The following is a 14835-nucleotide window of genomic DNA, read 5'->3' on the forward strand; positions in this document are numbered from 1 at the left end:
CAAACTGGCATATATTGTGCAGCCTAAACTTGAAAGTGACAATTCAGTCTGCAACATTTAAATTATGCCGAGATTTTACAAGCATCTTATTAGCATGCATGTTTATGTTTATTGTAAGGCACAGTGTTTAGTGTCCATAGTGATTATGACTGGAGAAGTATAAAGACCAACTCTACATAATAAAGTGCTTGAGGCAGATGGATGACTCTAACAGAGGATTTGGAGACTGGGCTTTGTGAGTCAAGTCAAGTTTTAAAGGGACAGTTCACCCAGAAATTAAAATTCAGTCATTATCTTCTCATCCTCATGCTGACTTGGGTTTAGTTTTTTAGTCCACAAAAGACTGTTGGAGTTTTGCAGGAAAACAGCGTTGCAGAATCTCCATACTGCTAATCTGGTGTAACCCAAGTCTTCTAAAGCCCTGACATGCTAAGTTGACTTCACCATAGATCCTTAGCTTGGAGCCATGGGCATGCACACCGTCTGAACTGGGTATGTGTGGTATGACAGTGTTTGTGCACAAGTGAACGGCATGTCGGGGCGTTAGGACACTTGGATTGCACCAGACAAGCAGTATGGGTGCATTTCATGGGGTTTCTTTTGGTTGTGGCGTGACATGCTTAAGGTTCATTGCACCTATCATAGCGAGTAGGTCTATCTCTGGACTCACAGTAGTTATAGGCCACACCTACTATATGATACAACCTTTGAAACTGGTGGGTTTAGGCACCAAAACTACTTCAGGAAAAAGATCTCAGGGGATATATGTCATGAAATGAAGTGGGTCCATAAGACTCCAGCTGGTACTTTCCAGCCGTCACATGTCTTTTGAGAGTCAGTGACATGTTCTGTTGGTTTGAGGATGTGCTGGATTTAACCTCATTTCTAATAAAGAGAAATGGAGATGGATTTTATGCTAATTTTAATGATGGCTGAATTCTCCGAGCCCTCTTTTGTGAAATTTGTCAAAGTCGATCATGAGACGCACTAGGTGGGGAAAACGACCATTGGGGATTTTCCATTGGTTACAGCCAGTCAAACTGTGCCGCGCTGATTTGCATGCCCATTACCACTTATAACATGCTGAGCTGTGCCGAGTCGTGGACCATCACCATCATCTTGCCCACCCTGGAACAAGCATGTGTTGCAAGACCGAACTCCTGTGTGCCGGAGAACACAGAGTAAAGCATTTTTAAAAGTGCCTTTGTAGCTTCTAACTGAATCTCTCTGAATCTCTGTAGTTTCAGGTTTAGCTTCTCTCTGCCTTAATTTACTGTTTTCTTGTTTGTTTTCCCTAAAGTTAACTGTCATATATCACACACGCACACACAATTGTCATTAAATGATTTCATTTCAGTGTTGAATTCCCATAATCCAGTGCATTATGGTGATCAAAAAGAAAAGAAAGGAGCACAATCTTACTCCACTCACACCTAGAGTTTTTTTTTTCTTTTTGCCTGGGAGAAGCCGAGTTGAAGGCTGTTCACTCCAGATGAATGACATGAGACATTATACAAGCTAACTGTGAACATGGAGAGGCATTCTAAAAAGACAGCTCTAATTCAATATTAAACTAATCCATCTGGGCCACGTCACTGAATGCAGATGGCTATCAGGACCAGCAACAACCTTGAGCCCAAAGACAGACGAACACTGACTCTCATTACTCAGTCTCAATCTCCCTCTCGCCGTGTCTCTTTGGCTTAACTCCGACATGCTGAGTGTGCGTCTGATGATTGGCCCAATTTGTTTCCCCTCCCTTTATTGGTTGATTCTCATTCTCGATGCTCATTCTTTGTGCTTATCAGCGGCTGTAATAATCTATAATATGAAAAATAATTAGCATTTCCAATTTCATAGCTAGGTATCAAAGAAGACTGATTAACGCTGGTGCAGAAAGCAAGGGTAATTTCCTGCTTTTTTTTGACAGTGTTCCTGCCCGTGCCGCATAATTAGGTGTCACTGCTCAAATGAAAATGATATCAAACGTTTCTCCTCCGCCATTCAAAACGCTCATGTTGCAAAGGCTACATGATCAATAGCACAGAGGGGAGCACGCAGGCCGGCGTTGACGCGATGCAAATGGAATTGAGTTCAGTGTAGCTGCAGTATTGACTCTAGGCAAATCCATGTCTTGACTTTCTGATTGAGTTATACACTGCAGCACAAGGTTTGTTGACTGGATGTTTTCCTATAGAAGTGAAAATCTGTGGGAAAAAACCCAAACAATCCTGGCTAAACGAGACTGAGAAAAGGTTTTGATTTTTCATTCTCTCACGCCGTTTGTTTTTTTCCCACCACGTCTAGTTTGTTAGTCCGTTTCTTCCTCCATCTCGATCATTTTCCTTCCACTTAGCCACTCTGTACTCTTAGAAATAAAGGTTCCAAAAGGGTTCTTCATGAACAGTGTGTAATATTATTATTACCATTTCCAAAACAGTAATCATACTGAGTTACTGAGTTACTTTTTGAGCTAGGTAGGCTACCCTATGACTTGTACATGCAGCAGGTCAGGGCAGGAAGGAGAGGAAGAAAAGCAGACTTTCTACAGGTTGAAGTATTATTGTTGTTTTGACTTTGTTCGGCTCCTCCAGAGAGAATCTGTGGTGATGGAATCTAATTTGAAGGCCACACTCAGAGAGGTCGACTTTGTTTCCACCACAGCCGACATCTGAACAGCTGACAACAAAAGCTTTCTGGGTGTTAACAGTTCAACGGATCATCAGTTCAACTTTAGGATGCGAAAAGGCTGCTAACAGGGGACAAAAGTAATAAAGTAATATAACAAGTGATGTACCAAATTACTTTTGATTTAAAGTAATAAGTAATATCATTACATTTTAAAGGAGCAATTAGCAAAAAGTAACTTATTACACTTCCTGAGTATCTTGCAAAGAGCGTCTCTAAAGAACTGTTTTGTCAAGGGTTCTCTGGACCATAAAAGAGTTCTCAGTAGAACCTCCTGGGTGGATTTGTGCTAAAACCCTATTGAACCCTATAATATAATATACAAAAGGTTCTCAGTACACCACCCTGAGTGTGTTCTAGATAAAACCTTTGGAATACCAAAAAGGATCTTGGTAGAACCTCCTGGGTGGCTCTTAGATAAAACCCTTGTAATTCAAATGGGTTCTTGATAGAACCCACTGGGTGTGTTGAGGATAAGGTCTTCAGATCTAAAATGTTATCAGCAGAACCCCTTTGATGGGTTCCAGATTAAACATCTGAAATACAAAATGGGCCTTGGTAGAACACCCTGGGTGGGCTCTAGTTATCACCCTTAGAAGGTGGAACAGCTCTGGATAGAACCCCCAAAGAGGGTCCCTCCTCCTGTATCCCTGGGTGGAACCATTACACCATAATAGGATTCTCTGCAGAACCTCTCACGGATGGTTCTAGATACAACCCTTTCTGTTGAATTCTAGATAGAACTTCCTGAAACAAAATGGGTTCTCCTGGGGACAAGATGAAGAACCCTATATGCATTTATGGTTCTAGTTAGCACTTTCATTTGGAAGAGTGTCCCCTCCCTCTTCTCCTTTCCATGTCCTTTCCTGTCCTTTTCTTTCCATCCCTCCATCTCCCTTGTTGTCACACCCTCCTCCTCCTCCTCCTCCTCCTCCTCCTCCTCCTCCTCCCAGTGTTTCCATCCCTCCTCCTGTATCCCTCCTCCTCCTCCCTCCCTCTGTAATCAGAGCTGTGACTGAGCAGTGTTTACAGGGTCCTCCCAGGGGCTTGCCAGTGTGACACATTCGCTTTACAACTACTCACCTCGCCTCACCCTCCTCACTCTCTTTGCTTTGGTCAGATTACATAGGAAGCAACAGAAAACATTCCTCCCCCTCAGACATACACACACACACACACACACACACACACACTCCTCCCCTCCTCCTCTATCCATCCCCTACACCTCCACTCTTCAACCTCTCCGACCCCTGCTGCGCTCCCCCAGCGATGGCACACCAGTAGGAGGCCGTCTTATCTCTTTGCTCAAATGGAGCCTAGTCACTCCGGGCATCTTGGTTGCACTGCAGAGCTTGGTTAGACCATCAGACTGAAACATGATCATTTAATTCTGACAAGGAGCGCCTGCCAGCTGCACACAGTGACACTGTAAAAAAAATCCTGCAGGAAAATAGTGGAATCAAGCAACATTTTTTTCTTAATACTTAATGTAAGTATACACATTTTATTAATTCAAGTTAATTAAACTTTAAAATTTCTAGCATTTATTTTGAGAACACTTAAAAACTTTTAAACATGAGTTTGTCTAACTTTAAATCTTTTAACTTGAAATAATGAGTTGAATGAATGTACTGTACAGCGTTCAATCAGCTCGTTAAATTAAATATCTAAAGAAACATAATCAGCATACTAGAAGGTTGAGGGTTAATACTTTCCTGAGATTCACCCTTTTTTTGTTTGAAGAAACTGTGAACCATGATGGAAGGTAGACTAAATTCTTAAAATTTTATAAATTCAAATGAGAGCAACAACTCAATTTAAAAAAAAAGTAAATTATGTCAACATAAGATCATGAGCTGGCAAAACTTTGTTTAGTTTATTTAGTGTATTTGTTTTGAATCATTACAAAAATATCTCAACTTGCTCACACACCAACGTTCTGTAATTAGAACAGAAAGTTGTTTTTTTTTGTTTTTTTTTTACAGTGAAGACAAACTGTCGACCATGTGGCTGCAATTGTTTTAGTTATTCACCAAATCATATGGATACAAATTGGAGAAGTTAATGATGATGCCGAGGAGTGTGTGCACTGTTTTTGAGAATCAAATATGTATTTAGATAAGACCAGCACAGATGTTTTGCTGAAGGACTGGGTGTCTCGTGGGTGCAAATCTTCCTCCGTTTTTTCCCCAGAGCTCTAAACACCAAAAACTGTTGTGTTCCATCAGAGTAGAGTTTTTTTTGTGTGTGTGTGTGTGTGTGTGTGACTTGTCTATTTGTGTGAGCGTCAGATGAGCTGATTGGCGCTGGAACTGACTGATTGCTCTTGAGGGAAGGTGGTAATTTCTCTGTCATATTGTGACTGATTATAGCTCTGAAATATGTCACTGTTCCAACTCCATCAGAAGTTTTTGACAGGAGGCTTTGATGTGTGTTCACACAGGCAGGAAGGCAGACAGACAGCTATCTAGCACCCACTCCATGGGAAGTAACACAAGCGCTTTTGACTGTTTGCAGCAGACGCCTGTATGTTGTAAATTGTCAAAAAATACTGTGCTGTTGACGATGAATAAAGTGTTTGAGAAATGACAGTAGTTCTCCTGTTATCACAGCTTGTCTGCCTGAAGCTGTCAGAGTATTTTATACAACATGTGTTGTGGTGGTAATTGAAGACTGGACACGCTGTTCAGGAGAATATTTCACTTGCAAATGCAATACAGACAAAAACCAGTAAAACAAAGACAGAAACAACTGGTTATGTAGTTATGAAGACCATGGAGCCTGTGATGATCACACACCGGTGCTCTTTGGATACTTCAGGTGTACTGAGCTTATTCCATTTTGTGAAGGACTCATTTAATCGGTGGAATATGGTTTCAAATCAAAAATGTAAAAAGCAAGTCTTCCTCAAAAATGATCCAAGACACGCTGTTGGGTTTGTGCAAAGTGAAAATGTCGTTGTTTTATATGGTAAGATGTATTTTCTGACGTATTCTAATTTTTGAAGAAAAAAAGAAAAACCTTAGAACTTAAAAGAATAATTTTGATGCCCCCCCCACTCCCAGTAGTCGCTCTGAGGATCCCCCAAGGGTTGCAGACTCATGATGTACATTGTTTGTGTTTATACGCCTCATTCAAACGTCATATTTGCAGAAAAGTTTTCCTGTCTTACATTGAAAAAAACTGAATGTCTGAGGAGATCAAACTACCTGCCTCTACAGTTTTTGCCTGGAGGCTGCCAGAGCAGCAGAACAGCAGACATTTTATGGCGGAGCACTTTATAAGCCAATGTTCCACTGGGGACGTGTAACATGAAAACCGAGTCACATCCTTTGCTTGTGGGCACAATATTTAGCAAGTCATTTTTTTCTGACGCCATGCTAATAAATTCAGTTTATATGAAGTGAAGCCCACATCGCAGGTGTATTAAATATAGATTTGGATTCACCAGTTAGAACAAGAAAATGTGTGTTTTTTCTCAAAGACTTCTGCAGTTTGTCAGTGATGGTGTCCTGTGGATTAAATATTTTGATTTTATAGCATAATAATTTGATACTGGAGTGCTTTTGAAGTTATTACTTTTGACTCAAATAGGTCATTTTTCTTCTGGGTCTCCACTGGATGAGGCTGTGTTAATGACCATGGGTATTCACTCATTTGCAGGGGCCAGGCTGGAAGAAATTCAATCCCATCATCATACTGAATTTGAATAAGGAGCTAAGGGTCAGAGTGTAGCATGGCCATTATTATACTCCTCATTATCACTAACTTGGTTCACTCGGTTCAGGTTTCGTGGCCTTGTCCCTGAGCAGAGAGAGAGAGAGCAGTGGAGTACTGAGAAAGCACAGTGTTTTAGACTGGGTTGCACCAACAAAAAGATTAGTTTAATCTCTATTTAGACCTGGTTTTGCTTTGTTGCACAATTAAAAACTAATCTCAGTTTAGTAAATCCAGGTTTAGTGATGTCAACCAAATTAAATACAGTTTAATTAATATGAAGATGTTTGCTTACCATAATGCAAATAAAGAAATAAATAAAAATCAGATTTGTATGTTGGTGGGACTTGGTAAGAATAAAATAGGGGGAAAACTGTTAACTTTCAGTTGCTCTGTATTTCTTAGCAAAACTCTGTATTGATAGCTAACTAGAAAAAAAACCCAATAATGTTGGATTGTTTGCTAGCTAGCTATTTTTTTTTTTTTTTACAAACACTAAGCTATATTGTTTGCTAGCTAGCAAAAAAGTCCTATTGTTTGCTACCTAGCCAAAAAACTTTTTAAAAAGTGTTATATTGTTTGCTAGTTAGCTAACACATTAATAAAAACAATGTATTTTTTGCTAGCTAGCTAAAAAGGTTAACAAAACATCACACTGTTTGCTAACTAGCTAATGGAAAAAGCTTACAAAACATTACATTACAAAACATTACATTGTTTGCCAACTAGCTTAAGATTTAACAAAACATTATATTGATTGATTGCTGGCTAAAAAGCTGGTGAACCTTGTTGCCCTGCTCATGATGGCTGGCCTGAGAACTCTTTTTGCTCCGTCCATCCATTTTAAAAGTTAAACCTCCTCAAGTTTAAAGTTACTGGATCACTGAGCTTAAAGTTTTGGTGCAACAGAATTGTAATCTAGGTTTACAATAAAAAAACAAAACTGATGAGTATGGTTAGGGTTAAAGGCAGGTTTAAAATGAATCTTAATTTAAGGTAAAAGTTAAGAACAACATGAAGTCATTAATAAATTAAAGTGAAACCATGATACAATCAGGTTTAAAAATGAATCTTTGTTGGTGGAACCCAGCCTTAGTGGTGGGAATGAAAGCGGGGGGGGGCAAAAGTGTCATGAACATAAGATGTTGTGGTCTACTGTGCATGGAGAGAGTTTCACCCTTGTTGGAAAAAAATATTAACAAATTTACTGTAACATCTTCCTCTTGTTAACTGTGGACTTCGGGGAAGAACCGAGTGATGACCTGTCCAGGGCACTCAAAGTGTACCATGAAGTTTGACACAAGAGAGATCAACGCTCTCCAATGGAGGAAAAAGTCTGTCAGGGGGGTCACCAGGGTCAGATTCCTCCGCGGTGTGCGATTCCTCTCCGTCTGAGCGTCTAACACCAATCCTTGTGGGGTATGGCATCAATACTCTCTTTTATGTCGGGAGACAGCGATCAATGGATCTCCCTTTCCCCGAACGGAAGCACTCCATATTCAGCGGTTGATTTCACGGCTGGATATCCGACACACCACTTAATGGATGTGTGTGTATATATGTCTGTGTGAGTGTGTGGTTCAGTGTACAGTTGTAGCATTGTAATTTAAGGTGATTAATCAACATACAGTAGGTTTATTGAACTTGACAAGGGCAGCCAGGTTTTTTCCACACTCAGATTAGTGTTCTCATGAACGCCCAGGTAATGAGAACACTACAACATTTAGCACATACACAGTGCAGTTCATTGTTACTATTCATTAAGCTCAATACACAGTGTATCTGGCTCTTAAGTCAACAATGCTGTTTGTTTGGGTTTATTTATATACAGCAAAATTTAGTAAAAGGGAAGCCAAGAATATATCTGAATGTCAATAAATAATACTGTTACTTCAATATAATGTTAGAGCAGAGTGTCAAATACCTATAAACCTTTATGCTTACTCAAACCTTCAATCGGCTGGTGAAAAAAAAGGTAATTACTTTTCTCACCGGCCCTACCCCAACACCACTCAGTTGGTAAAATAAATTAAAAAGTAATTCATTTCACTCTTCTGTTTTTCTGCGTGAAAGATTGCCTTTTCCAAACCACATGTTCAGTATAATGTGCGAGTCATATCTGTGTACATGCAGAGCAGTGATTGTCTTTTTTTGGTTTGAGTGACTTGTATGTGTGTGTGCATGTTGTGTGGAGCGATGTAGAACTGCTCCCTGGTTGAACTGAAACACTGATAAGTGGCCCTCAGTGCAGAAATAAGCACTATGCTTTTCAGCTAGCTGCCAAACTGGTGGACTCAGGGGACAATTGCCCACTCTACACTGATAATGTTCGAAAGCACGCCTCAGAAGCACCCTCTTGGATGCCCCTATGGTAGATAAAACATGATTAGGGGTGGCCGAACATCCAAGGCAATGCAATAAAGTACCGTGCAGGGTGCTCTGTGAGCTGCCCCCTAGGGTGCCTTTCCAATGGACAAAGCATGATAATGTACCTCCTGAGGTGTCCTTTCAGTGGAGAAAATATGAACTGCCTCCTAAGGTGCCCTTCTAATGGACAAAATGTGATAAAAGTGTCCTCTAGGGTGCCCTTTCAGTGGACAAAATGTGTCGTCTAGCTGGTAATGCTACCTAGACTAGCTACCTAATGCTACTCAGACGTTCACAGAAGCCACGCTTCTATCTTCATGACATTATCTTAATCTTCAAGTGCATGTCTCTTATCTTGATCACACTGACCACAATGGAAATGCACTGGACATGACCGTCTAATTATAAAATATGCATGAGGAAACCTGGAAATGTGGTGAGAAAAATGCTTTATATTAAGCTTTTTTCTGCTCTACTAACAACTGACAGAGAGAATTGAGTTTCTGAAAACAGAAGAAAACAAGTTAATCCCAGGCTGCTGAGGCATAATAAAAGTGAATGCATGATTTGTGTGAATTGATTATTGTGTTCCTGTGCTTAACTGTAGGTGTAAATAATAAAAAAAATCTGTTTCTCTTGGACACCCACTGGTCTTTTTGTCATGTTGAAAGAGCAGCCAGCATCAGAGAGAATGAGAGTTAGCTTCTGAGCTTTTTTTTTTTTTTTCTCACATGCAATTTACCCTGTAAATGTTCAGGCTGCCTTTCCATGAATTTCCATGCAAGATATTCTTACTAACTCAGGTCCTGGTGAAATATCTGTAAATCTTCCATCATGCCTCAGGGGGGAAGAAAATCCCCAAGTCAAGCAGGAAAAAGATTGCATCATTCTCATGTATGACGGCAAACCATATATGACCTATGTATATGTTTGAACCTTCCCAAGATAATTTAGTCTGGTGATGCTGTAGGTTGCATGTTACTGGGTTTTATTTGCAAAAGTGTAGGTTGGCTCTAGGGGGAAACATTGAAAAATAAAATTTCTTGCAGAGGTAAGCTGATTTTGTTCAATAGATTCAATAGAGGTGACTCTCTTTTTAGATTATTATAGAGAAACTTCTGCTTACAGTGCAAGGTCTTGAGATATAGCATCCTACCGAACTATAGGAAGTCATCTGTTATTTTAAATTCCTGTAGCACTATATCATAGTGTGAATATAGTTAGCTTTCATATTTTTCACAATAAAAGTAATGGATCTACAACGGAGCTGAATACCAGAGGTTCAGGTGATGAGAGAAAATGATGAAGCTTTGTGTGAAGAAAACATAAACCTCTGTGCTGAAAGCCATCTCACCACCACACACAAACAAAGCTTCTAGGTCATGCACATAACCCGTCTCTCTCTGACACATCAACATGCACGCACACACATGCACACACACACACGCTCTGCATCTGAGCAGGGCAATGGTTTGTGCATGTAAATCACGCCCTTAATGGCCCGTGGAACAGGCTGGGGCGAGGAGACTCGGTCTCAACTCTATGAATAGCAAAGCAGATCCAGCTGGGACTGCCAGTCATCAACATAAATAACAGATTAACACTTTTCTTTTACAGATTAAACATTATCTTCCCCGGTACGCTAAATGAATCGCTGCAATTCAGACACAGCTCGTTTAGGACGAGGCCTGGGTGGAGCGCGGTGGCTGCAACAGTCGCGTGTGCTGTTGAGAGCTCGTAAAGGTGCAATTGCTAAGCTAATAAACATTCCTGGATTAGCTTTCCTCCATATGCCTCGCAGTTATACTTCTGATCTGGGTTGCTTTGTGAAATTGAATCACAAAGTAAGAGGCTTGAAGGCGTTATAGACCTTAAATGCTAGTTACCTCAAATTAAGTTATATGAGACAATGAGCTTCAGGCAGGAAGCCATTTTCTCTTGTTTTTGTTCGTAGCCACAATTCGTTCTTACTGATTTCTGGAATTTACCAGTGTTTTGCTCTCCTCCTAGGTGAGAGAAAATTTTAGGAAAGATCGAGAGCATTCTTACCAAGGTAGGAAAAGAAGTCCGCAAATTGTTTGTCCATTGCAAGGAAACATAGACTTAAAATATTTATTATAATTATTTCTAATATCCATTATTTATTATTATGATTATAATAAAATATTTCTGTTAAAATAATTGGCCAAGTAGGTTTACACACCAAGGGAATTTTAAAGGCATTATATTTTGCAAGTCTTCCCACACTATTTCCTGCTTCACAAATGTGCTGCTTTTTGTCAGTTTGTCAATTTAATATTTTAGGGGTTTAGATTTGATCAAATCAAATATATTATCAGGGATCATGCAGTTGCTTGCATGTGCGTGTGTGTGATCAACAGACCTGGAGCTTTTGTGCAGCTAATCTTGAGTACAACTAGACCAGTCAGCCAATTGTTTGTGCACATTTATGCTGAAGGAACTCTGTAATTAAAGCTTTTTGAAAAAATCTTGAGAAAGCTTTCATTAAGCCTCCACGGCCATCGAGAGCTGTGGCCACAGGCATTTTGTTTTCATCCCATTCTTGTGAACATGATATCTTCTGAATGCCTTGAAGTAATTTCTTCAGACTTCTCACAAATGAGAACTTGGACTTAAGATAGAACTGCTAAAATTTTGGCAGGCAAAAAAACAACAACAAATTTTTGGTCTTAACTCAAGATTTCATACACAACACAAATATCTAATAGATGATGAGATAATAACATTTTATATCCAAAAGGTCAACTTCACTGTGACATCATAATGTTCAGCTCTCTATCAGTTCTCTGTACTCTTATGTAAAAATAGTCTCTAAGTAAAGACGGCATGTTTCTCACTGGAAATTATTCACTGGAATATTATCCATATTAAATTCCTTCAAAGTCTTCACTACATACATTATATGATTCTGGCCAGACACGGATGTAAACTGTACCTGGACTGGTTGGTGGAGACATACAACTGCAAGGCACTAATTCTATTTTTTGACTCCTCTGTTTTACGATCATTGACAGCCGACTTCTCTCTTCTTAACTGGCCGCTAGAGGCCGTAAATGATCAACAGTTATTTCAGTTTGAGACCTTGTTTCAGCTCAGGGCAGCATATGTGAGATCATGTTAATGCAGTTGTGGTGCCATTGCAGTAGGTGCTTCATCTACTGCTGGGCAGGGATCTGCACTCTACTGAGTTCACTCTGTTAGTTTTATTTTTAACTCTGCAAACTTCCTGGCATCCCTCAGCTGACAGTATTTACAGCATCAAAAATGTTTTGCCATTTTTAAAATATTTTTATCAACAGAAAATTAAGAGAAAATGTGGAAGAAGTTTAAGAGAATGTTGCTACATGGGGCCCATTACTTACATTACCTTAATGTAATAGTGAGTTTGCTTGTTTTGTTTAGATATAGCCAAGAGGCTCTGTGAAGGCAATTTAAAGTACAACACTCAGCCACAGCAGCTTCCATGTCTGCTGTCAGGTTTTAGATTTAAACCTAGAAAAACAAATCTTGCTGTGTTATGTGAAAGAGTTTCACAGATGTGTACCATTGGGTCAGTCGACTCAATAATGCGCTACCTTTGGTGTTACAAATGCTAGAAAATAAATTGCTCCTCGACCTTTGAAGTGAAACTGGTTTCTACGAGGTAGCGTTTGTGAGCAAAGCCTACAGTGGCTGATGGCACACAGATCAGTATTACTCACTACAGCAGACCTCCACAGCTGAGGGAGCCATTCGGCCCCAGCGCTGTCTGTCAGCCCTGTGATATACGCTCGGAGAGAGAGGTTGCGGGGATGGGAGGGGAGGTAGGATTTGATGGGTACATGCTGCTTAAACAACGAATGGCCGCTGGGCTTGTGTGTGCGTGCGAGGGACTGTTCACAGAGAGCAAGAGCGAAAAAGCGTGTAGCCTTTGAGGGATTGACTTTTATTTGTGGCACGATGTCACATTTCCAAGCGTCACACCGGCAGTTCTTTGTGTGCGCCCGGGGTTTTCTAGCCCACGTTTCTCTAAAATGCAAATGGACCTTTCTGCTTTTTTTGTCCAATAAAGAGAGGAATCAAGATAGGGTAGAGGCATTGTTTGTTTGTCATCACACAATGACATTTCTGTTCATCTCTGGGCCTGCAGCGAGGTAGCAATTTAAATGTTAACATGGAACTGGTAGCACTGGCAGGATACAAAAGTAGACATGGCATCTCTTAGACAGAAAGACCCATTCTTCCCTGTGGGCTTCATACACTACTTCTACTGTCCATCAAGCAGGAGTTACTGCCACTGCTCGCTAATAGAGATCTGACAAGGTGTCTGGGAAAAACATTTGGGTGATCATCATAAAAAAATTACAGGACAGTGATGGAAAAAAAAAAAACTGGTGATTCGACCGGGGAAAGAAGTGTGAGCCTCTAGTGACTACTAATATACCAATGACTACATACATTCACAAAAATAAAACAAAACATGGCCTTTTGTTTTCAGAAATCTATTATCTTACAGCCAGATAAAAACTTCTGATTGGTTTGGCACCAACACAGTTCTCATTAATTGGTAACACTTTGTTAAGGTGCTTGTAATAAGCATCAGTTAATAGTAATAAGGCCCTTATAAGATGCTTATTAAATTAATATGTGTTAATAAGACTATGTAAGTGTTAATAATGGCATAATAAATTTTAACCTTAATAAGCACTATTCACATTGACCACATCACAGATCTAACCCAAAATAGCATTTGCAGTTAATATTTAATGTTAATGCCAAATTCAAAGAGATGACCTCCATGGTGCCCTGAGCAAAACTGACCGGAGAGCCACGCTAAGAATTTGCCACACAATCACAGCCCAGTGCTTCCACTACGGTCCCTCCTCCTTTAAAACAGTTTAATAAGTAGATCTAAATAGATAGTAATATTGAATATAATATTTTTGTGTAGAAACTTAAGATAAGTGAATACTGGCATTTAAAAAAATAAGACATTTTAAAATATATAAATGTAGAAATTACTAAAACATAACATTGAGCTTTGGGTCTGCTGCCTGGTAATTATTCAGTAAACTGATTTTAAATTCCATATTTAATCAATCATCAGCGAATGTCAATCCACTAATTTCCTTTAACCAAGCACATTTACATTAAGTACTGTACTTATTTTATATTTTACTTGAGTTCCATTTTATCCTACTTTATGCTTCTTCACTACATCCTAGAGGCAAATACTGAACTTTTTAATCAACAAAGCAGAAAAAAGGCAGTTTTCTGACTTTTTAGAGATACACGTTTCTCAGAGGACAGTGACACTACAGACTTTTGACGACCTTATAGGCCATGATGCATTGCCGTAGATTTAACTTAATCAAGGAGGTGGCACTATACACATCATTAGCGGTGACGCCCAGCCCACACGTGCCGTCATGGCAGTGCCATTTGATGATATGTCAAGATCTTCGCAATATTGCATTACAATGGTCTTAAGGCTGTTCTGACCAGATCGAAATGCAAATAGAACAAAACAACCTAAATTAAGAAATAAGGATCGACTATACACAGAATGCAACTAAGGGTTTGAAAATAATGGCAACCACAATAATAGTAATTATCATCAGAGATGTCTCATGACCCTGTGTTTCATAGCATTAAAAATAACCTACCTGTGACTGTTGGTGAAAAACAGAAGAGGCCCAAAAGATTCTGGAGTGATGAACTGAGCCGGATGACAGTCTGCAGCACAGATCATCTGAAAGAACAGAAAGTGTCGGTCAGGACTGGAATAATAGTAGAAAACACGTCTGAAAAGATGGATGTGGGTAACTGCATTTCAAACTGTGGGAAAAACTCTGTTGATTGAGGCCTAATCTATCAAAAGAAGTTTAGATCATGGTAGTTTGAGTAGCTGTCATTCATTACTTCCACCCCTGCTCAACATTTTGCAAAATCACTATGATGAACTGATCAGCAGAATATTTCATCATTGTTTTTAATGGTGCCAGCCAGAGTTCATCTGATAGTTAATCAGCTGCTTGAGATTTTAAAGGTCATTCCCCACAT

General features: G+C 39.7%; 1 long non-coding RNA gene across 1 annotated transcript in view; it reads right to left on the reverse strand.

The window, feature by feature from the left end:
• The window catches only part of LOC146314105 (uncharacterized), a 106861-nt gene extending 92334 nt beyond the window's left edge, over nt 1–14527 (reverse strand). The window contains exon 1 of the long non-coding RNA XR_014771936.1: nt 14439–14527. This is a non-coding gene — a long non-coding RNA (uncharacterized LOC146314105). The remainder of the gene's footprint in view (nt 1–14438) is intronic.
• Nucleotides 14528–14835: the final 308 nt, after the last annotated feature.

The sequence above is a fragment of the Lutjanus erythropterus genome, chromosome 15, assembly GCF_056507025.1.
Source record: "Lutjanus erythropterus isolate fLutEry1 chromosome 15, fLutEry1.hap2, whole genome shotgun sequence".
Lineage (NCBI taxonomy): Eukaryota > Metazoa > Chordata > Actinopteri > Lutjaniformes > Lutjanidae > Lutjanus > Lutjanus erythropterus.